Source organism: Lactuca virosa, chromosome 5, assembly GCF_052849685.1.
Source record: "Lactuca virosa cultivar CGN04683 chromosome 5, Lactuca_virosa_CGN04683_v6, whole genome shotgun sequence".
NCBI lineage: Eukaryota > Viridiplantae > Streptophyta > Magnoliopsida > Asterales > Asteraceae > Lactuca > Lactuca virosa.
This window is the reverse complement of record NC_136430.1, coordinates 208,306,702-208,330,804: the sequence shown is the minus strand read 5'-3', so window position 1 is coordinate 208,330,804 and position 24,103 is coordinate 208,306,702. Positions and strand designations below refer to the sequence as shown.

Genomic DNA, 24,103 nt, shown 5'->3' with positions numbered 1-24,103 from the left:
CCACGAACGACTTAACAAGGTGTAAAGTGTAATTTCATCGATTAGCACCATTTCACATTTTTCCTAAAGTAACTAAGATTGGGAATTTTAATAAAAGTTTAGTAACTTTATATTTTTATCATTATACTTTTAATGAGGGAGAATTAATGTCCTATCCTACCCGTTCGGCTAACGACCCTCCACCAGTCAAGGAAGCAGTGGGTGAGAGTAGACACCCATTAAACTACCATTTTATAGGCAATAACCTTATACCCCCCTTATAGACCGGCTTCGTGAATGAGGGCTACTAACGGTAAGACTGATGATATGTGCATAATTAGTCATATATTTTGTATAGAATTTTAATACTTTTTGGCTAATTTGTTGCAATTATGGAGCAAAAGATGCTTAATTACGTTTAAATTATATTTTCAGTTTAAAAGAAGTGCTCGGAAGCAAAAGGAAGCAGGAGAAGCTATCAGGAGCATGGGAATCAAAGAAAGAAGAAAAGAGCCAAAAAACCAAGAAGGACTCGACGAGTTCCCACAAACATTCTCGAAGCAGAAGAGTCCTTGCCTTGCCGTACACGGGGATTTAATGAGAGACTCGTCGAGTCAGTCCCTGGACTCGACGAGTCGCGTCTAATCTATAAAAAGAGGCTTTCATATCGATACCCGGTTTTTCTAAGAAACCCTTGGAGGATACTTTTCGATTGAAGGACTGCTGGAGCGTAGGAAATCAAGGATTCAAGTCTACATTAAATCTTAAGGAAGATTAAGGAAAAAATCAAGTTTACTCTTACCCAATCTCTTATCTAAACCATGTTTTTATTAGTAGATTTCGTTTGTGACTTTGATTTTTCTGGAATCATGAGCTAAGACTATTTTCTTCTGTTTAGGAAAGACAAAGTTTGTGATTATGCGTTGATTTTATGATTTGGATTATTCTTATTTGGTGATTTCTTTTGCTAAGCTTGTTGAAGACCCTTATGTGTTAATTATGAATATTTTTCTGTTAATTAACATGTAATTAAGTTGCATGACCATCTCTTAATTGCTAATCTCATATGATTTATGTGAAAACATTGTTATATGCCTAGGAATAGCGAACGTGAAACTAGGGTTAATAGAGAATAGGAAAATTAACGTGTGAGCTTGTGTGACGAACCATCAGCAAGAGGTTAATTGAAGGACCAATTTAGTTAAACACTACAAGTCTTACTTGACCCGAATAAATAAACTAGGAAATTCATTAATTTAGACAACTGACCACTGCTTAGATTAATTTGTTTTCTAAGGACTAGTAATAGCGAACACGAACCTAATCACCTTAATCGGTAGCCAAAGAAGAATTAATCCATTGCACTTTTCATAAAATCAACCATAGGATCAAATGAGTCAAACCTAAACAGAAGTCTCTTTTACCATTGAATTTAGTTTATTTTTACTCTCTAGCTGTTATTTGTTTTGTTTGAGTTTTAGTTAGATATTTAAGTTTTCTAGTCTTGCAAAACTAGAGAAAACCCCTTCTTTTATTATTTGTTTTTAGATAGTATTAGTAGTTAATTTAAAGTTTACCGTTCCCTGAGTTCGATACACTACTTACTAAAAACTATACCACCAATTGACAAGTACACTGCCTATTGTGTGTCAAATTTACATTAGAAAAGTAGGATTAAAACTAGTTGGCTTAACACACATAAAGTTTTTGGCGCCGTTGTCGGGGAACAGTTCTAAAATTAAATTTGATTACTAGTGTTATTGATCCTTTGTGTGAGATCCTTATTGCACAAAGTTACTGCTCTAGTAAATTAGTTATTAGGATAAATTTGAAATTTTTATGTTTTAGGATTTTTGATTAATTTTTTTTTTCTGTTTTAGCCTTGAACTCGCCGAGTGCATTCGAAGCTACTCGGCGAGTCCATAGCTGATTTCCAGTTTCGTTTTTAATTCAATTTTTGTTCTTTTTACGCGTGTTTTTTGTTTTGTTTGCAGTTCGTATATGACCATAGGAGGAGGCACACCTTTGATTCCACCTATTGAAGACCCGAAAGCAACCTTGAAGAAAAACAAAGGCAAAACCGTAGGAGAAACCGCAACAATAAAGATTCGCCATTGAAGAATCTAAAATCTGTTTTTAGTAATAAAAAGGACAAGAAAGCGGGTGAATCCAACAAATTTTCAGAGGCAGACGAAGACCCGAACAAGGACGATATCGTGTACGAATCCGAAAAAGAAGAAAGCAAATCTGAAGGAGGAAGCGACATAGAGGGCGAACTAGCTAACACCATGGCTAACATCGATGAAGTTCCCATGGGAGAATGGAAGAAAAGGATGTGTGACGACACCGGACCAGGGCTTGTACAACCCGCGATTCCCACAACTGCCACCTTTGAACTCAAAGGCCACATACTAGCACAACTTAAGGAGATTCCATTCTACGGGAAAGATCACGAGGACGCATACAAACACTTAGATGAGGTCAGTGACATAGCCGACTACTTCAACGTCCCCGATATGGCTCGCGACACCGTTCTGCTTCGTATGCTACCAGTCACGTTTAAGGGAGCTGCGAAAGACTGGCTCAAATCACTCCTTCCAAGATCCATTACCACTTGGGCCAAGATGAAGGAAGAATTCATTGATCAATTTTGCCCTCCTTCAAAGATAGCCAAGTTAAAGAAAGCCATAGCAAACTTTGAGCAACAAGATGGAGCGTCCTTATACGAGGTGTGGGAGAGATACAAAGGTTTACTAAGGAATTGCCCACATCATGATCTTAATAGCCAACAAGAAGTCTCCATTTTCTATGATGGAGTGAATGTGACCACAAGACAACTTCTTGACTCGCAAGGACCGCTCACGAATAAAGCACCCCCGGTGATAAAGCAACTAATTGAAGAATTCTCTAAACACTCTAGAGAATATCATAACCCAAGGAATGAACCAAGTCGGGGGGGGGTGGTGAATTCTATTACTGATGATATGGCAGCAATGATGGCAAAGTTGGAAAGCATGGATCGAAGAATGACTAAGATGGACCAATCCATCCATGCCATTAGAGTGGGTTGTGAAAACTGTAGAGGGTCTCACCTTACTAAAGGCTGCGACCTTGACGAGAACGGGAACCGGAAAGTACAAGTGTGCTACTCAAGTGGTGATAGGTACGATGACAATTGGTGAAAACCCAAGAAGGAATGGCTCCCGTATGATGTGTACAAACAAAAAGATATGGGCTTCTATCAAAAGGAGGAACCGATGCAAGAAAAGAAATCTAATTTTGAAGACATGCTCACGAGATTTGCAGCTGCATCCGAAAAGAGACACAATGATACCGATGCTGCAATAAAAGAACAACGAAATATGTTAAGGGAGCATCAAACAATGATGATAGATCAACAAGCCATGCTTAGGAATCAACAAGCATCTATTCTGAACATTGAAAAACAACTTGGCCAACTTGCACTACAAATAAAAGAGAGACAACCGGGTGGACTTCCTAGTAATACCGAAAATAATCCGAGAGGTGCACATCTAAATATCGTGATGACTAGGAGTGGGAAGATTATTACTCCTCTGATCCCCATTCAGAAAGAAGATCCAAAACTAGTGGAAGAAGAGGCAGAAAGGCAGAAATCACTGAAACCCGACACGACTCGCCGAGTCGAAGACACGAACTCGACGAGTCCACCACTTGAATTGAAAAAGGAGCCTCCTATTAAACCTTATCAACCTCCATTACCTTTTCCAGGCTGAGCTAGAAAAGATAAGCATGATGATGATTATCAAAAGTTCCTGGAACACATCAAAGCCCTTCAAATTAGTATGCCCTTCATCGAAGCGGTTGCACAAATGCCCAAGTATGCCAAATTCTTAAAGGAACTCCTCACAAATAGAAAAAAGATGGAAGAAGTAAAGGAGGTATTTATCAATGAAAATTGTTCAGCCTCCATGTTGAACAAAGTGCCTAAGAAGAGAGGTGACCCGAGTAGTTTGACATTGCCTTGTTAATTCGGAAATTTGGCAACTATACATGCATTAGCGGATTCAGGGGCAAGTGTAAATCTCATGCCATATTCGTTCTTCAAGAAATTAAACCTTCCGAAGCCAAGGCCAATTCGAATGGCAATACACTTAGCTAATAAAACGGTGACATTTCCAAGGGGAATATGCGAGGACCTATTGGTAAAAGTTGATAAGTTCGTGTTTCCAGCGGACTTTATAGTACTAGACATGGAAGCGGATCCATAAGTCCCGATCATACTTGGAAGACCTTTCCTCAACACCGCGAGTGCTATAGTAGATATGAGCGATTCCAAACTCACCCTTAGGGTGGGGGACGAATCAGTTACATTTGGGGTTGATCAAGCAATGAAGCATGCAAGGTTTAGTGATGATACGACATTCTCCGTAGATATGTTGGACGAACTAATAGAAGATTGGAAAGAAGACAAGTCGAGAAACTCCACCATTACTTTTGAAGAAGATTTTGATGCTGAAAGGGACCTGAAAGAGATAGAGAGACTGCTAGAAGAGGCCGACTTCAATGATTTAATCATAAGTGCAAAACGCTCGACTCGCCGAGTCGACACCCCAGACTTGATGAGTCCATACGGGAAATCACGATCAGATGAGGAATTTACCCTGGACTCGACGTGTCCCCTATCTCAAATCGTCGTTTCCAGTATGCAAAATACAAAAACAGATCTCAAAACTCTACCTGATCATTTGGAATATGCATTTCTTGAAGATGGTGATCAAACATCAGTAATTATAGCTTTTGACCTCTCCAAATCTGAAAAAGAAGAGTTAGTCCATGTCTTAAAGAAGAGAAAGAATGCCATTGCATGGAATATCACCGATATCAAAGGAATAAGCCCCTCTTATTGCTCTCACAAGATCAACCTGGAAGAAGGAGCAAAGCCGGTAGTGCAACATCAAAGGCGATTGAACCCGAACATGCAAGAAGTGGTCAAGAAGGAAGTAGTCAAGCTTTTAGACGCGGGAATCATTTATTCTATTTCCGACAGTCCATGGGTTAGTCCCGTTCAAGTGGTGCCCAAGAAAGGCAGGATGACGGTAGTAACAAACGAAAGGAATGAGCTTATTCCGACCCGAACGGTAAAGGTTGGCAGGTGTGCATCGATGATCGAAAGCTAAACGATGCCACTCGTAAAGACCATTTTCCCTTACCTTTTATAGATCAAATGCTTGAAAGATTATCCGGCCATAGCTATTACTGTTTCCTAGACGGATTTTCGGGTTACTTTCAAATACCCATAGACCCAATTGACCAAAAAAAGACTACTTTCACTTGCCCAAGTGGGGCTTTTGCCTATCGTCGCATGCCTTTTGGGTTATGTAATGCACCTGCGACCTTTCAAAGATGAATGAAGGTAATATTGCACGACATGGTGGAAAAGTTTATGGAAGTATTTATGGACGATTTTTCTGTTTTCGGATCTTCCTTTCATGATTGTCTTGCTAACCTTGACTTGATACTTGCTAGGTGCGAAAAAATCGATTTAGTTCTCAATTGGGAAAAATGTCACTTTATGGTTAAAGAGGGTATAGTCTTGGGTCACAAGGTATCCAAAGCGGGAATTGAGGTGGATCGGGCAAAAATTGATACAATTGCTAAATTACCTCCACCAACTAATGTGAAGGGCGTTAGGAGTGTTTTAGGTCACGAGGGTTTTTACCGCCGTTTTATAAAAGATTTTTCTAAAATAACTAGAGCTCTAACTCAATTACTTTTAAAAGATGCACCATTTAATTTTACTAAAGAGTGTCTAGAGGCTTTTGAAATTTTGAAAGAAAAATTGACTAATGCCCCGATCATTATTGCCCCGAATTGGAAATTGCCTTTTGAAATAATGTGTAACGCAAGCGACTTTGCATTAGGAGTCGTACTTGGCCAAAGGGTTGATAAGCACTTTCGACCCATATATTATGCAAGCAAGACTTTGAATCCGGCCCAAGAAAATTACACCACAACCGAAAAAGAATTATTAGCCGTGGTGTATGCTTTTGACAAATTCCGCCCTTATCTTATTTGATCTAAAACCACTATATTTACTGACCACTCTGCTATTAAGTACTTGTTTTCCAAACAGGATGCGAAGCCTAGATTGATTCGATGGGTACTTTTATTACAAGAATTTGACATCGAGATCAAGGATAAAAAGGGAATGGAGAATGTTGCGGCTGATCATCTTTCTAGATTAGAAAATCTAGAAAGGGAAGATGAAGACAACATGGATATTGGAGATAGCTTCCCGGAAGAATATTTGATGATGATTGTGGATGAAGACCCATGGTATGTGGATATTGCAAATTACTTGGCTGGAAATTACCTTCCAAAAGGCCTTACCCATCAGCAAAAGAAGAAATTCTTTTCTGAAATTAAATATTATTTTTGGGATGAGCCTTAATTTTTTAGAAGCTGTGCGGATGGAATTATAAGAAGATGTGTTTTTGGCAAGGAAAGTCGGGACATATTAGATAATTGCCACGATGGACCAGCAGGAGGACATCATGGAGTACAATACACTACTAAAAAAGTGTTTGATGCGGGATTTTATTGGACCACTATTTTCAAAGATGTGGCTTCTTACATAAAGGAGTGTGATGCTTGCCAAAGAACGGGTAATATATCGGCAAGGAATGAAATGCCCCAAGTGAATATTCAAGTTTGTGAAATCTTTGATGTATGGGGTGTAGATTTCATGGGACCATTTCCTTCATCCAAAGGCAACAAATATATCCTAGTGGCGGTGGATTATGTGTCAAAGTGGGCGAAAGCACAAGCATTACCAACCAATGATGCAAGAGTGGTGGTGAAATTCTTAAAGAAATTACTTTCAAGATTTGGAGTGCCTAAAGCGTTAATTAGTGATCGGGGAACCCACTTTGCTAATGATCAACTAGCAAAGGTGTTGCAAAAATATGGGGTACGCCATAGATTTTCAACACCTTACCATCCACAATCAAATGGGCAAACCGAAATTACAAATAGGGCACAAAAACGAATATTGGAAAAATCGGTGGGGAAAAATAGAAAAGATTGGACAGACAAGTTGGATGATGCACTTTGGGCATTTAGGACCGCATTCAAAACACCCATTGGAACCATACCTTATAAACTAGTGTATGGTAAAAATTGCCATCTACCTGTGGAACTTAAATACAAAGCCTATTAGGCTTTGAAAACATGCAATTTTGAGCCACATGAGTTGCGTGTAAATCGACTTTTGCAAATGAATGCCTTGGAAGAATTAAGGAATGAGTCTTATTCTAACTCATTAATTTATAAGGATAAGACCAAAAGATGGCATGATACAAGGTTGAAAGGAAATAAAGAGCTTGAGGAAGGACAAAAAGTGCTACTATACAATTCAAGACTTAAACTTTTTCCGGGAAAATTACGCACTCGTTGGACTGGGCCTTTCTCAGTTAAGCATGTCTATCCTTATGGTGTGATTGAGTTGTGGAGCAAAGATGGATCGAGCTTTAAAGTCAATGGGCATCGGGTTAAGAGGTACGAAGAAAGAATGCCACAAGACGAGAGAATTGAAGAAGAGTTGGACTTAGAAGAAACCGCAGCAACGTAGAGCGGAAAGGAGTCTAGCTAAAGACTCCTCAAAAAAGAAGCGCTTGGCGGGAGGCAACCCGTTACGAGAGTTTTCTTTCTTTTCCTTTTCTCATTTTATTTTTCGTTTTTATTTTTCGATTTTCTTAGGATTTTTCTATCCAATTCTTCCTAATTGTCTACAAATGAACGCTTGAGGACAAGCAAGGCCTGAGTGTGGTGTGTGGTGTTAATATTTTAAGAAAAGTTTTTAAGAAAAGTAAAGTTTTTAGAAAGATTTTCAAACAGCTTAACAGACTCGCCGAGTTATGTCACCTACTCGATGAGTCCTTACGTATCCAAGCAAATGGACCCACGACACGACACGCCGATTCGGTACCCTTATTCGACGTGTCGCTATTATTTACTGAAAAAAATAAAAATTTTACAATTCGGTAAAATTAGGGTTTTAACCCTAATTGAACCATCATTCTCATTTCACACAACAGCCGCCTTTACACGCCGTGTCAAACTCTCTCAAGCTTTCATCTTCATTATTCTCTTGATTTCTCCAAAATCTTCACACAAGGTAACAAATTTCACTCCTACTTCTGTTAAAGGTTCAACCTTTAGTTGTTATATGGTCTTAATTTCTAAAAAAAACCGTTTTTGAAAATACATGATTTCTAGGGTTCTTAAATTTGACATGTTTTGTTAGTTTTTGGTCGAATTGGTTATGAATTAGTGTTTAGGATACCCTCGTGGACAAACCCCTGAGATAAATTTAGAGTTTACATGACTCAATATAGATCGAACCACAGCAGAATCCTATTTGTTCATCGGACACGCCGTGTCTATCACTGACTCGACTAGTCGAGTCGTGTTTGTCAGAATTTATGTTTTGATATTTTCTGCATTTCGTGGTTTGTTTGTGTTGTTTGTGTTATATTGCAGGAACATGTCTTTCAGAAGGGGTCAAAGCTCCCGTGGGAACCAAGAATCCCATCCTTGGTTAAACTTTCCACGGATCAATTCTGAATCGACTATGAGGAAGTGGAGGAAGAGGTTGGAAGAGCTGAAAAAGAAGGAAATCAATGTCCCGAATACAATTGATTGGGAGTGGCTTGGACGAGTGCGTTATGAGGAAGAATTAGCCCCTTATTTGGTCAATACATTCACACATAATGGGGTGTCAATAATCTGTGACGGATGGAACCGGTTATTCAGAATTCAAGAACCGGTGTACCAGGAATTATGCTGGGAATTTTTCTCCAGCATTACTTTTCGTGGAGGAAACGATTATTATAGTCCGGGAAACATTGCATTTTGTCTCGGTGGGGAATACCGCCATTGTAGTATGGTGGAGCTGGCTTGGAGGTTGAGAATTTATGACCAACAATTGATCAACACTGGTGCAATTGGTACTTTTCTTGAACATTGTCACCAAGTTTTTCCGTAGAGTGTCAAGGGTCCTATTTGGTGGAGCACTATTGCTAACAAGGTTTACATCCCCAAGTCCGCTCAAGAGGGGAGCATTAGATCACCCACTCATCGGCTAATTCATGGCCTCATCGCAAACACGATCAACATGCGGAAAGACGATGATAAGGTTCCCAACCTTGATGTGTTTTATTTGTGGAGTATTATTACTCCAAATACTTTCTGCAGTCTCCCATATTGCATGACATCCTATTTATCTGAGGGAGCAGTCAAGGACAGGAAGACTTCCAAAATCAATGGCGGGATGTTTGTGACTCGCCTAGCAAGGTCGTATGGATTGATGAACGCAGGGGCGTGGGATATGTTGACAGAGGTTCCGACCCCTCCTTTTAATTCCATTCTTTTTAGAAGAGCAAGAATTATTGAAGATTACGGAGGGGGGCACTATGCTATTCCTCATGATGATCCGGTACTAGCACCCGAGGAGCCGGGTAGGCGAGTAAGAAGACGCCAAAAAGAAGACCATGATGAGCCACCGGTAATCCCGGTTGATGATGAAGTACCAATGGATTGGTACAATGTTGAGCGGATAGACGCGAGACGAAGCGGAGCAAGCGGAAGCGGAGCGCGGGATGATGATGGAGATGATGATGAGGAGGAAAAAGAAGATTGAATGATCCTTTTTATTTTTATTTGGTTGTGTTGAAAACAATTTTTATTTGTTTGTTTTAGTTTGTTTTGTTTGAACAAGTAGTTTAGGATTTGCTTTTAGAGCTATGAACCACACGAGATATGACGCCCATGGCATAGATGAGCTGTTCCCATGCCAAAGTCAGCTGAATATGGAGCTCAAAAGAAGAAATATCAACCTCGCCATTATTATCCCAGGGGAGTTTGTTCCAATTCCCTTTTCACTTTTGTTTTCTTAATCATACATAGCATGCAATGGGGACATTGCATGAATTAAGTGTGGGGTAGGGGGTTGGTTACATTAGATAACTTAGGATCTTAATTTATGCTTAATTTTAAAATTTTGCATTAATATTGCTAGGATTAATTTAGAAAATTTTGGTAAAGAAATTAGTACCCATGCTAGTATTATGATTCTATGAGGACCCAAATGTTTAGTTGAGCCAATATATGTTATAATGCCTTTGTGGCCTCCCTTATTCTAGTGGAATCATGGGAAAAAAACACAACCTCGCTTAGTTTGAGGGATGCAATATGTTTAGCATCGTGTACCAGAAATCTATCCAGGAAGATTTGTATCTTAACCAATAAGGGTTGAAGTTAAGCACCCCTGCTTAAGCATGTAGGATTTGAGTGAAAAAAAAAGTGAGATATACATGTAAAAAAAAAGGAAAGAGAGTGAAGAATTCAAAAGCTCAAAGATCAAAAAAAAAATTCTGAAGAAATTCAAAAATTGAAGATACCAAAAATCACACAAAAAGTTGATGAATTCAAAGTACAAATTGAAGATCAAAGATCAAAGAAAGTGAAGAATTCAAAAGCTCCATTGTGGTATCTAAAAGTTGTAATTCTCTAGACTATGTATGCTTGGGTAGCTTCACAAAAATACCTTGAGGTTAAAAAAAAGTTTTCTGAGGATTGATTCGGAGGGATGCATAAAATGAGCATTGTTCAAAAGAAGTGGGTGGGTGTTTATGAGGATTGTGAGTATTTAGAGTATAGGATGGTTCCTTAGGAAAAATTTAGACAAAAATGCATGCATTGAGGTCTTGACATAATGGTTGGGTTTGATTAGGATTGTTTTATGTGATGTTAGTATGTTTAAAATTCAGTTTTGCTTGGGGGCAAGCAAAATTCAAGTGTGGGGTAATTTGATATGTGCATAATGAGTCATATATTTTGTATAGAATTTTAATATTTTTTGGCTAATTTGTTGCAATTATGGAGCAAAAGATGCTTAATTACGTTTAAATTATATTTTCAGTTCAAAAGAAGTGCTCTGAAGCAAAAGGAAGCAGGAGAAGCTATCGGGAGCATGGGAATCAAAGAAAGAAGAAAAGAGCCAAAAAACCAAGAAGGACTCGACGAGTTCCCACGAACATTCTCGAAGTAGAAGAGTCCTTGCCTTGCCGTACACGGGGATTTAATGAGAGACTCGTCGAGTCAGTCCCTGGATTTGACGAGTCGCGTCTATTTTATAAAAAGAGGCTTTTGTTGAATCATAAAAAGTGACCCTCTTGAACTTCAGCTACTGCAATCTCTTCAGCTACCGCAGTCATCCAACACCCGCAGTGAAGCTTCTTCATCAGCAACAGCAACCGGAGTCTACCTACCGCAGTCACTTAGCTAGATTACTTTACTTGTCTTTATTGTAATACACTCTATTGTCTAGTATGCCTTGCATGGCTACTCATAGAGATGTAATCTAGTGCTCTTCATGAGTCTCTATAAATAAGAGCTCATTCTCTTGTATTCAATACGGATAACTCACACATCTATTCTGAATACATTTCTCTAAGTTATCTTTTCTATTCCTCTATCTTATTTCTCATCCCTCCTTACTCTCAATCCTTCCTAGAACATAACTGATCATAACCTCTCTCTGGAGCAAGTCCTCTGTGACTTAATCACTAAGTTTGATCTTCGTTATTAACTTGGTTTAAATGCATTCCTTGTTATGAATCAACTTATGTGTATACTTGATATAACAATTGTTGTCATTTCTATTTCTTTAGTTTTCCGCAACTAACTCTCTAACTATATAACTATAACTTATTAATATTATTGTTGAGCTTTTAGATCCTTTGAGATTAACTATTCCGCAATCCACTTGTTCTAACGTTTGTTCAAAGTGTGTCTCCAAGTTTTTCTCTCAACAATTGGTATCAGAGCCATAGTGGTTGCTTTTTGAAAACGGATCTCTGATTTTTCAAAAGGCCTTCTATACCACTTAAGCTCATTTCTTAAAAAAAAACAATTTCAAATGACACAATCGTTATCTCTGAACGTTTCCAATAGTGTTGGTGGTTCTAACCGAGCCCCAATACTGGTAGCAAATGAATATCATCACTGGTCACAAAGAATGGAAAGATACTTAAGGAGACTTGGTAGAGATGTATGGCGATCCGTAGAAGAAGGACCACATGTCCCAGTCCTTACACCTGTCCAAACCGACAACGCTACAACCAGACTAGGAGGAGGTCAACCAGTTATGAGCCGTCCCACCAAGGATGATCTCGATCAAATGGAAAATGATGTTGTTGCTTTTTATGAAATCTCCTGTGGAGTTGCTCCTGACAACTTCGATATTATCATAAATTGCAAATCAGCAAAAGAGATCTGGGAAGTTCTCAAGAATCTGTACGAAGGCTCAGAACAAGCACAAGATAAGAAGCTTACTACCGCACTCAATGAGTTCAACAACTTCAAAGCTCATACCGGCGAAAGTTTGGAAGACTCCTTCAAAAGGTTCAATCTGATAGTCACCAAGTTATCCAATGCGGGCACCATCCGCAGTAACCATGAAACAAACCTTCAGTTTCTTAATGGTTTGGGAAGACATTGGACTACGGCTAAGATGATAGTCCAAGGCGATAGAAAGATTCACTCTTTGTCACTCTACAAGCTCTATGCAGAGCTGCAAGCACAAGAATCCACCGTACTCAAAGACTGTGCTGACTTCGGCGGACCACTTGCTCTCATAGCACAAGCTCCACCACAGTCACCCTACTCTTCATCGTATGACACTCCACCGCAGTCATACGAAGCTGACTTAGAGTATGATGATGAAGAAGAATTTCAGAAGGCCATTGCTCTGGTTAGTCAACAGTTCAACCGTCTACCACCTCCTTCCTTCCGCAAGAATCAACAGTTCAACAAACCTCCATTCAACCGTAACTTCGGTTCCCAGAATAACCATTCTCGATATTCCAAAAATTCTCATCTACCACCGCAATCTCAAATTAATCAACCAAAGGAGGTACCGCAGTCTCCTCAAACCACTGACTCCGGTACTCCCTCAGAAGACAAAATTGATGTTGTAATTTGTCACAAATGCAACAAAGAGAACCACTTTGCAAGAGATTGTAAGGCCAATGTAGTAAAAGATAGAGCATTATACCTTACAATGGCTCAAGAGTTGGAAGATAAAGAAAAGGTAAGGGCATACGTAGCCCATGTCAAAAGAGACCATCAAGTGTGGTCATCTGGAGATGAAGATGAAGCCATCAGCAGTATCAAAGGAAAAGGGAAAATCTGCATGCTGGCAACTGCGGATGATGATGAGTCCACAAAGCTGGAAAAGAACTACTGCTACATGGCAAAGGATGGAACTCTAAGCATCGTCGAACAGGTAAAACTCATGATCCAAACTCTAAACTATAGCATGCATGACTGTCAACCATACATAGATGATCTTAATGACACGTGTGTTGCCGTCCTTACAGACTATAACAAAGCCTTAGGTGAGAAGAACATTCCGTCCCAAGAGATGTTCCATGCAAGAGGACGACTGGATAACAAAAGACTCAAATTGGCTATGTTAGAAAAAGACTTAGAGTTAGAGAAAGACGCGAGAATGTTAAGTGAAACACAATTAGAGATAGCTTTGAACCAAAGAGATTTAGCTCAGAGAGAAATTGTACGCCTAAATCTTTTAATCGAAAAATTGTTCAATGAAAGTGAAGCTATTGAAAATTTAGTGAATAATGGAACCGTGGACAATACATACAATTGGGGTTGGTCAAATGGATATCCTACCGCAATGGATTCCTCACCCCGGTTCAACAAAGACAGACTGTATGTCCCTCCAGACCGAGAATTTATTTTCCCAGTCAATGACAAGACTTTTCCCGAAGACATCAAAACTCACTTCGGTAGAATACATAGTCTAAGCAATAACTGTGTCATTGAGGAAATTGTGCCTGAGGTTTCGGCTCACACATGTGATCAAATTCCTATCTGTGGCATCATTTACCCAAATTCTCAAACCTCATCCGTAGTTGATGAAGAAATTGTCATTGAGGGCCCCGAAGTCTCAAACGACTTTCCACCTCTGTCTTCAGACCGCAGTGTATCACACTATAGTCAAAAGTCCCACAAAAGTCCCACCGCAGTCTCAACTCAGACTTACTCTGCAGTAGTTAAAACATCACTACCGGAATCATCAGTAAAAGGAATCGTGACCCTTCAGGCAATTTATCATGAATTACCTATAGAGAACTTTGAAGTGGGTCAATGCTTACAAACCCCAGAATCTTCAAGTTCGGATGACTCAAGCCCACGTTTTCAAAATCATTCTAAAAATTCCAGGAAACCGCAGTTGAACAACAATGACTAAGGTTCACCAAAATCTTTGGCCAAAAAGGCCTTCAAAGAGGAATTTAGATCTCGAGGCACATATAGACAAACTTTTTCGAAAAACAAGAAGCATGTCAGAATTCCAAAGTCCAAGAGTCCAGAAAAATTTGTTTTCTCACTCTACTTTTCAAAAAACTCACCAATCAAGAAAACAAACAAAAAGGAAAGTACCGCTTCAAAAGTCATTCCTACTTCTTCTGACACAACCCAAAAGGGTGTTCAGTCTTTTCGAAACAATGGTTTTCAGGTCTATTCCTCAAATGATCCTAAATGGAAAGGTATTTTACCCACTCCAACACTTTTAAAGTCACGTCAAATTTTCAACAAATGGAAAGGTATCCTACCAAATCCACCAAAAAGGACTCAAAGATTTGCACGTGCTAAACCTTGCTCAAAACAAACTTTTCAGAAATTAAACAACACTCATGTCAGATCTTTTCAAACTCGGACCGGTAACAAGTCCAATTCATCCTATGGACCGCTGACCAAGCACAATGTCAGATCCAATGACAAAAAATCCTTTTGCAAATGTCAGTGTAGTTGTCAAAAAGATTCATCCTATATCAAATCTAGTCAGAGTCAGAAACGTAGTGCTTTTTCAAAATCTCACAACACTCCAAATTTGCACAAACACCCAGGACTAGGAATAAAAGTTGACAAGAGACCCGTCCCTGCAACATCGGTCCATGCATCTTTCAAAAATTCACCAATTGCCCCAGGCTCCAAACTAGTTTGGATGCCTAAACTAACCGTGTAATTCTCAGGCTTTGTGCAAGGAGGACCAAGAAGAAGAATGGTTAATTGACAGTGCCTGCTCCTTGCACATGACCGAAAGGTTAGAATACCTTCGGGATTTCAGGCCAATATGCAATGGTGGAAATGTTACATTCGGTAACAATGCGAATGGAATCATCCGAGGTTACGATGTTCTCACTACGGGTAACTTTTCTATTCAGAAGGTTGCTTATGTAGAAAGCCTTAAACACAATCTCGTCAGTGTTGACCAACTATGTAAAGCAGGATATCGAGTTGAATTTGATGATCAGTTTTGCTACGTAATGACAAGTGATAGGAACACATGCTTGATCAAATCCCGATCCGAAGGTACCATGTACCCCTTGGATGTCTCTCTGATCATTGGCAGACCGCAGTTGTGCTTCCTATCCAGAGTTGTATCCGAAGTCAGCTGGCTATGGCACCGCAAGCTGGCTCATCTCAACTTCAGGTACATCAACAACTTGGTCATAGGAGAACTAGTCAGAGGTCTCCCTATTCTCAAATTCAGCAACGATACTCTTTGTCCGACTTGTGAATGTGGTAAACAGTCCAAAGCAAGTCACCCTCTGGTAATGGATTCTTCAATTTCTGAACCACTGGAGCTATTGCACATTGATCTCTGCGGTCCATCAACCGTAGCCAGTCTCCATCACAAGAAGTACATACTGGTTATCGTAGATGACTTTACACGCTTCACATGGGTCTTCTTCCTCAGACTCAAGTCAGAAACACCGCAGATTTTCATCAACTTCATCAAAGAGATCGAACTTCAGATCAAGCTTCCAGTAAGACGTATCCGCAGTGATAATGGAACCGAGTTCACTAATCATCTTCTCAACAGTTTCTTGGTGACCAAGGGCATCTCTCATAACTTCTCAGCTCCCTACACACCGCAACAAAATGGAGTAGTAGAAAGAAGGAACCGCACACTCGTAGAAGCAGCCAGATCTATGCTCAACTTCGCACACATTCCTCTCTACTTCTGGGCTGAAGCTGTAGCAACCGCATGCTTTGTTCAAAATCGAAGCATTGTGTGCAAACGTCTCAATAAAACACCATATGAGGGCCTTAACAACCGCAAGCCAAATGTTCGCTTCTTTCATATCTTTGGGTGTAGATGTTTCGTGATCAACAACCGCGATCAGCTTAACAAGTTTGCACCAAAGTCTGATGAAGGCATCTTCCTTGGTTATTCCACTAACAAGGTTGCTTATCGAGTGCTCATCAGACGTACAAGGCTGATCATTGAAAGCTTCGATGTGAAATTTGATGATTCTCACATCCGCAACGCACCTCCATCCACTAAAACCACCGCAATAATGGAAAGCGATATTCCTACCTCTTTAGGTCCTTTAAATCTAGTTGAAGTCAATTATGACGATCTTTTCGATCCTGTTAAAACGGCGAAACTATCCGAAGTTCTTGTGTCACCCGCAGCTCAACAACAACACGCTGATGTTTCTGGACCATCTCTATCCGAAGTCACTTCTCTCAATACTTCCACCTCTCCGGTTGAGGGGGAAAGCTCTACTCCGGATCTAACAACAACTGTCGAGGTTCCAGTACTTGATGCTGCTCAAGTTCCTATCCGGAGAGAATCATTACCATCAAACGTATCGTCAGATTCGGATGATGAACTCATAGAGAACATTGATACGAGAATCGATCCAAGGATTATCACTCTCCCATCTGCAGTCCAGGGGGAACCTTCTCAGGATCCAGAGGAATGCCCATCCGCAATCCAGGGGGAACCTCTCCCAACTGCTCTAGAAAACTCCATTCTCGTTTCAACAAACCAAGATGACTCAGCAGGATGTTCTCAAGTCCAGGGGGAACTGTCATCTCCAACCGCAGACTCTCCTGATATTCAAGATATTCCTTCTACCGCAGCTGCTGATCATCTGCAACCCTGTCTACACGTATGGATAAAGGACCACCCACCAGGTCAAATCATTGGCAACCCATCCGCAGGTACCCATACTAGATCTTCCAAGGACCTATCTGATCACTGCCACTACGCAACATTTATGTCCTCGGTAGAGCCCAGAATGATCAAAGAAGCATTGCTTGAACCTGACTGGATAGCTGCAATGCAAGAAGAGCTAGAAGAATTTCAAATAAATAAAGTTTGGCAGCTCGTTCCGAAGCCACGTGGTCACTCTATTGTTGGCACTAGATGGGTATTCAAAAACAAGCTGGATGAATCTGGTGCGGTAGTCAGAAACAAGGCAAGACTAGTTGCAAAGGGGTATAGTCAACTTGAAGGCATTGACTACGATGAAACGTATGCTCCGGTAGCACGCATGGAGGCTATCCGGATCTTCCTAGCATACGCAGCCCACAAGAACGTCAAGGTACACCAAATGGACGTTAAGAGTGCCTTTCTCAATGGGGAATTAAAAGAAGAGGTTTACCTTCAGCAACCTCCAGGTTTTGAAAATGTTGAATTCCCAGACCACTGCTACAAGCTTGTAAAAGCAGTCTACGGTCTGAAGCAAGCCCCAAGAGCATGGTATGAGACTCTCTCTGAATTCCTTGTCTCATCCGGGTACAAGAGAGGAGTGATTGACCCCACGTTATTTAGAAAAGCAAATGATAACCACCTTATGCTTGTACAAATATATGTGGATGATATCATCTTCGGATCGACTGATCAAGGAATGGTGGATGAATTTGCTAAGCTCATGACCAACAAGTTCAAAATGAGAATGAATAGAGAGATTAACTTCTTTCTAGGACTTCAAGTGAAACAAATTCCGCAAGGGATATTCATTCATGAAGAGAAATACACCACTGAACTATTAAAGAAATATTCCATGGACAACTGTTCTTCTGCTAAGGTCCCCATGGCCTTCGGTTATAAGATCTCTGCTGATCCCTCAGGCGAATCTGTGGATCACAAGACTTATAGAGGTATCATTGGCTCTTTGATGTACCTCACCGCAAGCAGGCCAGACATTGTCTTTGCAACTAGTGTATGTGCAAGGTATCAGGCTGACCCAAAAGTGTCACATATGATTGCAGCCAAACAAATTCTACGGTACCTGAAAGGAAGCAAATCTCTTGGTCTATAGTACCCCGCAGACAATGACTTCAGCCTGCAAGCTTTCACAGATGCGGATCACGCCGGATGCAGATTAGACCGCAAAAGTACCTCAGGTGGATGTCAATTTTTGGGTGGAAGACTCGTCAGCTGGTCCTCAAGGAAACAAAGTTGTGTTTCTCTGTCTACCGCAGAAGCTGAGTATGTGGCCACAGCCAGCTGTTGCTCTCAAGTCCTTTGGATGAAAACTCAACTATTGGACTACGGGTATAGAATGCTGCGGATACCGATCTATTGTGACTCTGAAAGTGCTATTGCTATTTCTCACAATCCAATTCAGCACTCCAAGACTAAGCATATTGAACTACGGTATCACTTCCTCAAAGACCACATCTTGAAAGGTAACATTGAACTCATCTTTGTCCATTCTCATGAAGAGATTGCTGATGTGTTCACAAAAGCACTCGAATCCACAAAACTTAACACCTTCCTGCAAATGTTAGGAATGATGAATCCAGACCCGCAATTCTTTTTGAATTGTTAGATACCGCAGACCATTCTTGGTCTCCATTGCGGTTCTAACTGAAAGTTACTTATGATAGATGGTTTTGGTACCGCGGTCTAGGTATCGCAACCATATATCATACTTATTTTTTTGATGGGTCTTTATTGTTTGTTATTACTAATTTTTATACAAGTGCTCTTCTCAGTTTCTTCTACCGAAGTCATAAATCTACCTATCCGCAATGACATTTGTTCATCCGCAATGACATCTGGTCATCTGCAATGACGTTTCCATCCGCGATCATTATTGATAATTCTCAACTGTTTCCTCAACCCTTGAATCTTTTGTGTGCTATTTAATGATCCTTCATTAAATAAAACATTAAATAAAAAAACATTCTCTTTAGAAACTGTCTCATTCTCTTTCTGAATAAACCTTGTGTCAGACCTATTTTAGGTATTATGACAAAAAGAACGTTTTTCCATAACCTCATCCTTAATCTGTTTTTTCCTCTCCCCAGCATGTCCCATCCGTTACAACTTCCTTTCCCCTCACCCCACGATCACCTGACACATTGATAGATGTCTGACTTTTCATTAAATGCAAACCCTCCTTTAGTAAATCTCCCAAATCTTTTTTAAACCGTTTCATTATTTGTGGTTGAGATTTAATCCCCAATTCAAAGATTCCCTCCAAACCCCAAACGACGTTTTTACCTTATCCTTACCTTTTATCTAGGGTTAAAAAGTTTTCACCTCTTTATAAACCCATCTTCTTCCCCAAAATCACTTTACGCTTTCTGAACATCGAACCTTCTCTCCCAAACCCTTCAAGAACTCTATTTTCTACTCCTTCTCTCAAAGCTCCTACAATGGTGAAATCAGGTGCATCAAAGAAACAATCCAAGGTTTCAGGCTCAGTGAATCCTACCGGTTCAAAATCTCCAACGATTCCTTCAAGCAACTTTCGAGCAATGTTTGAAGATCATTCTTCATATAATGCTCCAACCAAACTGATGATCAAGTTTCTCAAGAATCACCCTATGTTTGGCCCTTTCGACGCTTTTACAGATGTTGTTCCGGTCTCGACCCTCTTCAAATGTGCATTCTCCGCTTATCGCCCAATCGAAACCCTCAAGAAGTTCACCTAAACCTGATTAATGATTCTTTGGTCATCCTGTCCAAAGAAAAGTTTCTTTCTGCAATAAACCTTCTGGTTCATCCCTCCATCAAGATCTTCTCTCCTTCCATGGCGGATGTTACCTCTGCCCTTTACCAAATGGGGTATCAGAAACCAATTAGAGGAATTGGTGAATCCAAGAAAAATCAGTTGCCTACGGTTTGGCAGTTTGTGTGCCATTTCATCATCCGCTGTCTATCCGGCAGAACCGGAGGCATAGACAACATGGGACTCAAGCTACTGGAGTTGGTGTTGAGCATATTCACAGGACACGATGTAAACTATGGGCAGATCCTATGGGACGACTTCCTTCAATATATTCCCAAAGAGAGTCCAAGGGAGAACCCAACCGAGCTCACTTTTGCAAGGTTCTGGTCACTCTGCATTTCAGACCTTCATGCGGACGTTGGAATCGACATGGGCAGTGACATCAACTTCTTTGTCACTAAGGATCTCAAAAGGTACAATCCCTCTTCTGATCAAACTGTTTTTGGACCTATCCGCAGACTCCCTACCACATTCTTTCCACACTTGGTCTTGAGACTGCAGATGTCTCAGATCACATTGAGGCTACGGAAGGTATTGCCCCATACCTTCCTACCCCGCCTCTTCAACGCCCATCCGCAATTGTTAACCATGAAGGTACCGCAGTCCCTTCTGCCACTACACTCTCCAATCTTTCTCAAAGAAGAAAGCAATTGGCAACCAAGAAGAAACAAAGAACCCCTAAGAAGGATACTCCCAAACCAACCGCACCCACCAAGAAACGTAAAACCAAACCAACCGCACCTACACCTAGTAGTGATTCTGATGAGGATAGGCAACCAATTGCTATCCTTAAGAAAAGAAAAACCGATTCCCCTGACCAAATGCGTGACCGGACCGATACTGAAGCCTCTCAAAAGGCTCCGGTAGTCCTTGGGGTGGCCGCAGACCCATTCAACACCACTATCATTTTCCAATCAGACTCAGAAAGTGAGTCTGATTAACGACATCGTGGAGACTCCCCCCAGTTCATTCCCAAGAGGATGACACTGGTGCTCGTCCTAAGGTCTCCAGGGCTTCCCGACTGCATTTCTTTTCACCTGAGGAGTTGCACTCCATCCTTTTGAACGTCACCCAAACACTTCAAACACCTTCCCAACCGCAGGGCACTTCTTCCGCCCATACCAGAACTGAGCCGAGGCCAAACTTGACCACGAGTCAAGGAGACCGAGGAAGCTCAGGAAATCCTACTCTGCTTACATTCGCAGCAGGTGGTTTAGGCACGGTGAGCACAAATGTGCAAGGATCCGTCGACCCGAAGGACACTTCGGTGCGTTTCCAAGGTTTTGACGGAGGTGAATCCAATGACTCATGGTTACAGTACAATCCGGTAACTGAGTCAGAAATCAAGAAATATGCTGCTTTCAGAAGGGCATTCCAAGCCCGCAAGGAACAACAGATCAAGCAGCAGCAGCAAAAGGAGCAAGATATCCAGTCAGTGGCACTGTATTGGGCATACGCAATCAATAATGCCAATACCGTAGCCACCATCCAAAAGGTTCAGGACTGGATGACCGAGATGGCTGAAACAGTCCTTAAAGCTCAGGCAGCAGGTGAAGGTGAAGGTACCTCCAGAGCTACTCCAAATCCTATTCCAACTCCAACAGTCAATGAATCACAAGACGAAGGAACCGCAATCGAAGTCAGTTCTGCTCCCACCTTCGGTCTTGATGATGAAGACATTCAGGAGGTAAACAAGCCCAGTCCTTCTGATGATGACCTCATCATGTTCGTTGAGGAAGAGGAATCCAGTGGCTCTCAACATTCGACTTCTAAACCCAAAGAAAAGAAGAAAAAGAAGAAGAATGTTGTCACCAGGAAAGAATTTCTGAGCTTACAAGCTAAAGTCGATCAGATCTTATCTGCGGTCAAACCAACTCAACCGCAACCAGAAGACACCCCGGGACCGCAGTCCCTGATCGAACGTATAGAGCGTCTGGAAACAAGGGAACACTTGGCTGCTGAGAGAATTTCTCTCAAAGTGGAAATGGGGATCCGGTCCCTTGACAACAACCGCAAAGCAGATCACAAGGATTTTATGGCTGCTGCAGAACGCCTCATCACTGAGGTGACCGCAATCAAAACGGATCTCCAAGCAGCCATTGCGGATCAAGCCACTTAGTCTCAGAAACTGATAGCTGAGACTCACACTGCGTATGATTCCACTATCTCAGTTCTTCAAGCAACAATCAACAGACTGCAACGATCCCTGTCCTCCAACTTCCATGGTCCCGAGATCCTCCAGCTCACAAAGGAAATACACAGGCTACTCTTCAGCTCCTCCATTCCCAATAATAAACAGTTGGCCGAAGCCCTCAAAGCTCAATTTCAAGAGGTTTCTGCCAAGGTTGATGGCCTTAAGAAATGTCTTGAGGAATCACCTGCATTGAATTCCTCAAAAGGGGGAAGTAAAGACGAAGTCCATCAAAGTGAAGAAGAAGAAGTCCATCACTTTGATCACTCCATCTCACAACATCAGAGTCCCCCCATCATCACAGAAAAAATTCCTACACCGCAGCCCTCACCGCAACCGTCTCACCATGCTCCACCTCATGACACTCCACCGCAAGAGAAGGTCACTCCTCAAAAGCCAGAGACTCCCCCTCACTTCAAAGATCTGGCTGAGCATATGTCCTCTCCGAGCTCAACTGACTCTCCTGCCACCACCCAAAGGAAGAAATATTGGAAGGCAGCCAAACTTGCAGAGCTTATATGGAAAGAATGCGGTTTTGATACTATGATGGACGAATCCTTAATAAACTCTTGGATCAATCCTCACCGCAGACTGTTGGACGAAGATTACAGACCCCACCTCACCTATGCTGAACCCCCTACTGATGGCTACTGGGATGTCCCAATTTCTCCAAATGCCAAATACTTCACAGTATTTGAGCAATTCGACCGCAGCCTTGCTGATCACAAAAGACTGCCAATGGAATTTGAGAGACTTAGTCTTTTTCATGCTAAACATGCCTCTTCCATTGAAAATATATGGTCTAACGATAGACCATCCGCAGTCAAGAACTACAAAATCTGGATGTTCATGAAGGCTGACTACATCCAGTATACCCTCACTAGAAGGGAGCATGACTACATCCGCACCCAGGCAGACTTTCCCTATATGAATCCGGAAGAAATCTTTCTTATTGACAAGGTGTTCCAAAACAAGTTAGAAAAGCACCTGAAAATGAAGATCGCGCTTGAAAAGGCATTATACTTTTCTGAAGGAAACGGTCTGTGATTACGCCAAGATCGATGCAGATATTTATCCTATAATTGCCAAGAAATTTGATCTGCCACCTCTCGAGCCTGCTCCAATGCCTACCGAAGGCTATCAAGAAAGATCCTTAGGCGCAACCAACTTTCCTGAACTTGGAGTCATTTTCAAAAGGAAGATAGATAATGTCAAATACTTCATTCCTATGACTGCCATGCATCGCCTAACCAAGAAGCAACTTGACATCTGCCGAACCGCAGTTGAAAGATCAAAGCACACTACTGCAGAAGTCAAGTTCGAGATCTCAAGGAGAATCACCTGGCTGGAAAACATCAGGAAGTTTTGGTGGATCCTGATCAAGTTCCTCAAACTTGATAGCTGAACAAAAGTTAAAGAGGTCACTTAGGGGAAATTATTGAATCATAAAAAGTGACCCTCTTGAACTTCAGCTACCGCAATCTCTTCAGCTACCGCAGTCATCTAGCACCCGCAGTCAAGCTTCTTCATCAGCAACCGCAACCGGAGTCTACCTACCGCAGTCACTTAGCTAGATTACTTTACTTGTCTTTATTGTAATACACTCTATTGTCTAGTATGCCTTGCATGGCTACTCATAGAGATGTAATCTAGTGCTCTTCATGAGTCTCTATAAATAAGAGCTCATTCTCTTGTATTCAATACGGATAACTCACACATCTATTCTGAATACATTTCTCTAAGTTATCTTTTCTATTCCTCTATCTTATTTCTCATCCCTCCTTACTCTCAATTCTTCCTAGAACATAACTGATCATAACCTCTCTCTGGAGCAAGTCCTCTGTGACTTAATCACTAAGTTTGATCTTCCTTATTAACTTGGTTTAAATGCATTCCTTGTTATGAATCAACTTATGTGTATACTTGATATAACAATTGTTGTCATTTCTATTTCTTTACTTTTCCGCAACTAACTCTCTAACTATCTAACTATAACTTATTAATATTATTGTTGAGCTTTTAGATCCTTCGAGATTAACTATTC

At 41.0% G+C, this 24,103-nt stretch overlaps 1 non-coding gene and 1 pseudogene across 1 annotated transcript; both read right to left on the bottom strand.

The window, feature by feature from the left end:
* LOC145111675 (uncharacterized) overlaps positions 1 to 24,103 on the bottom strand; it is a 152,032-nt pseudogene that overhangs the window by 61,285 nt on the left and 66,644 nt on the right.
* On the bottom strand, positions 2,652 to 2,758 carry LOC145118011 (small nucleolar RNA R71). The gene has a single exon (XR_013712997.1). It is a non-coding gene; the product is annotated as a small nucleolar RNA R71 (small nucleolar RNA).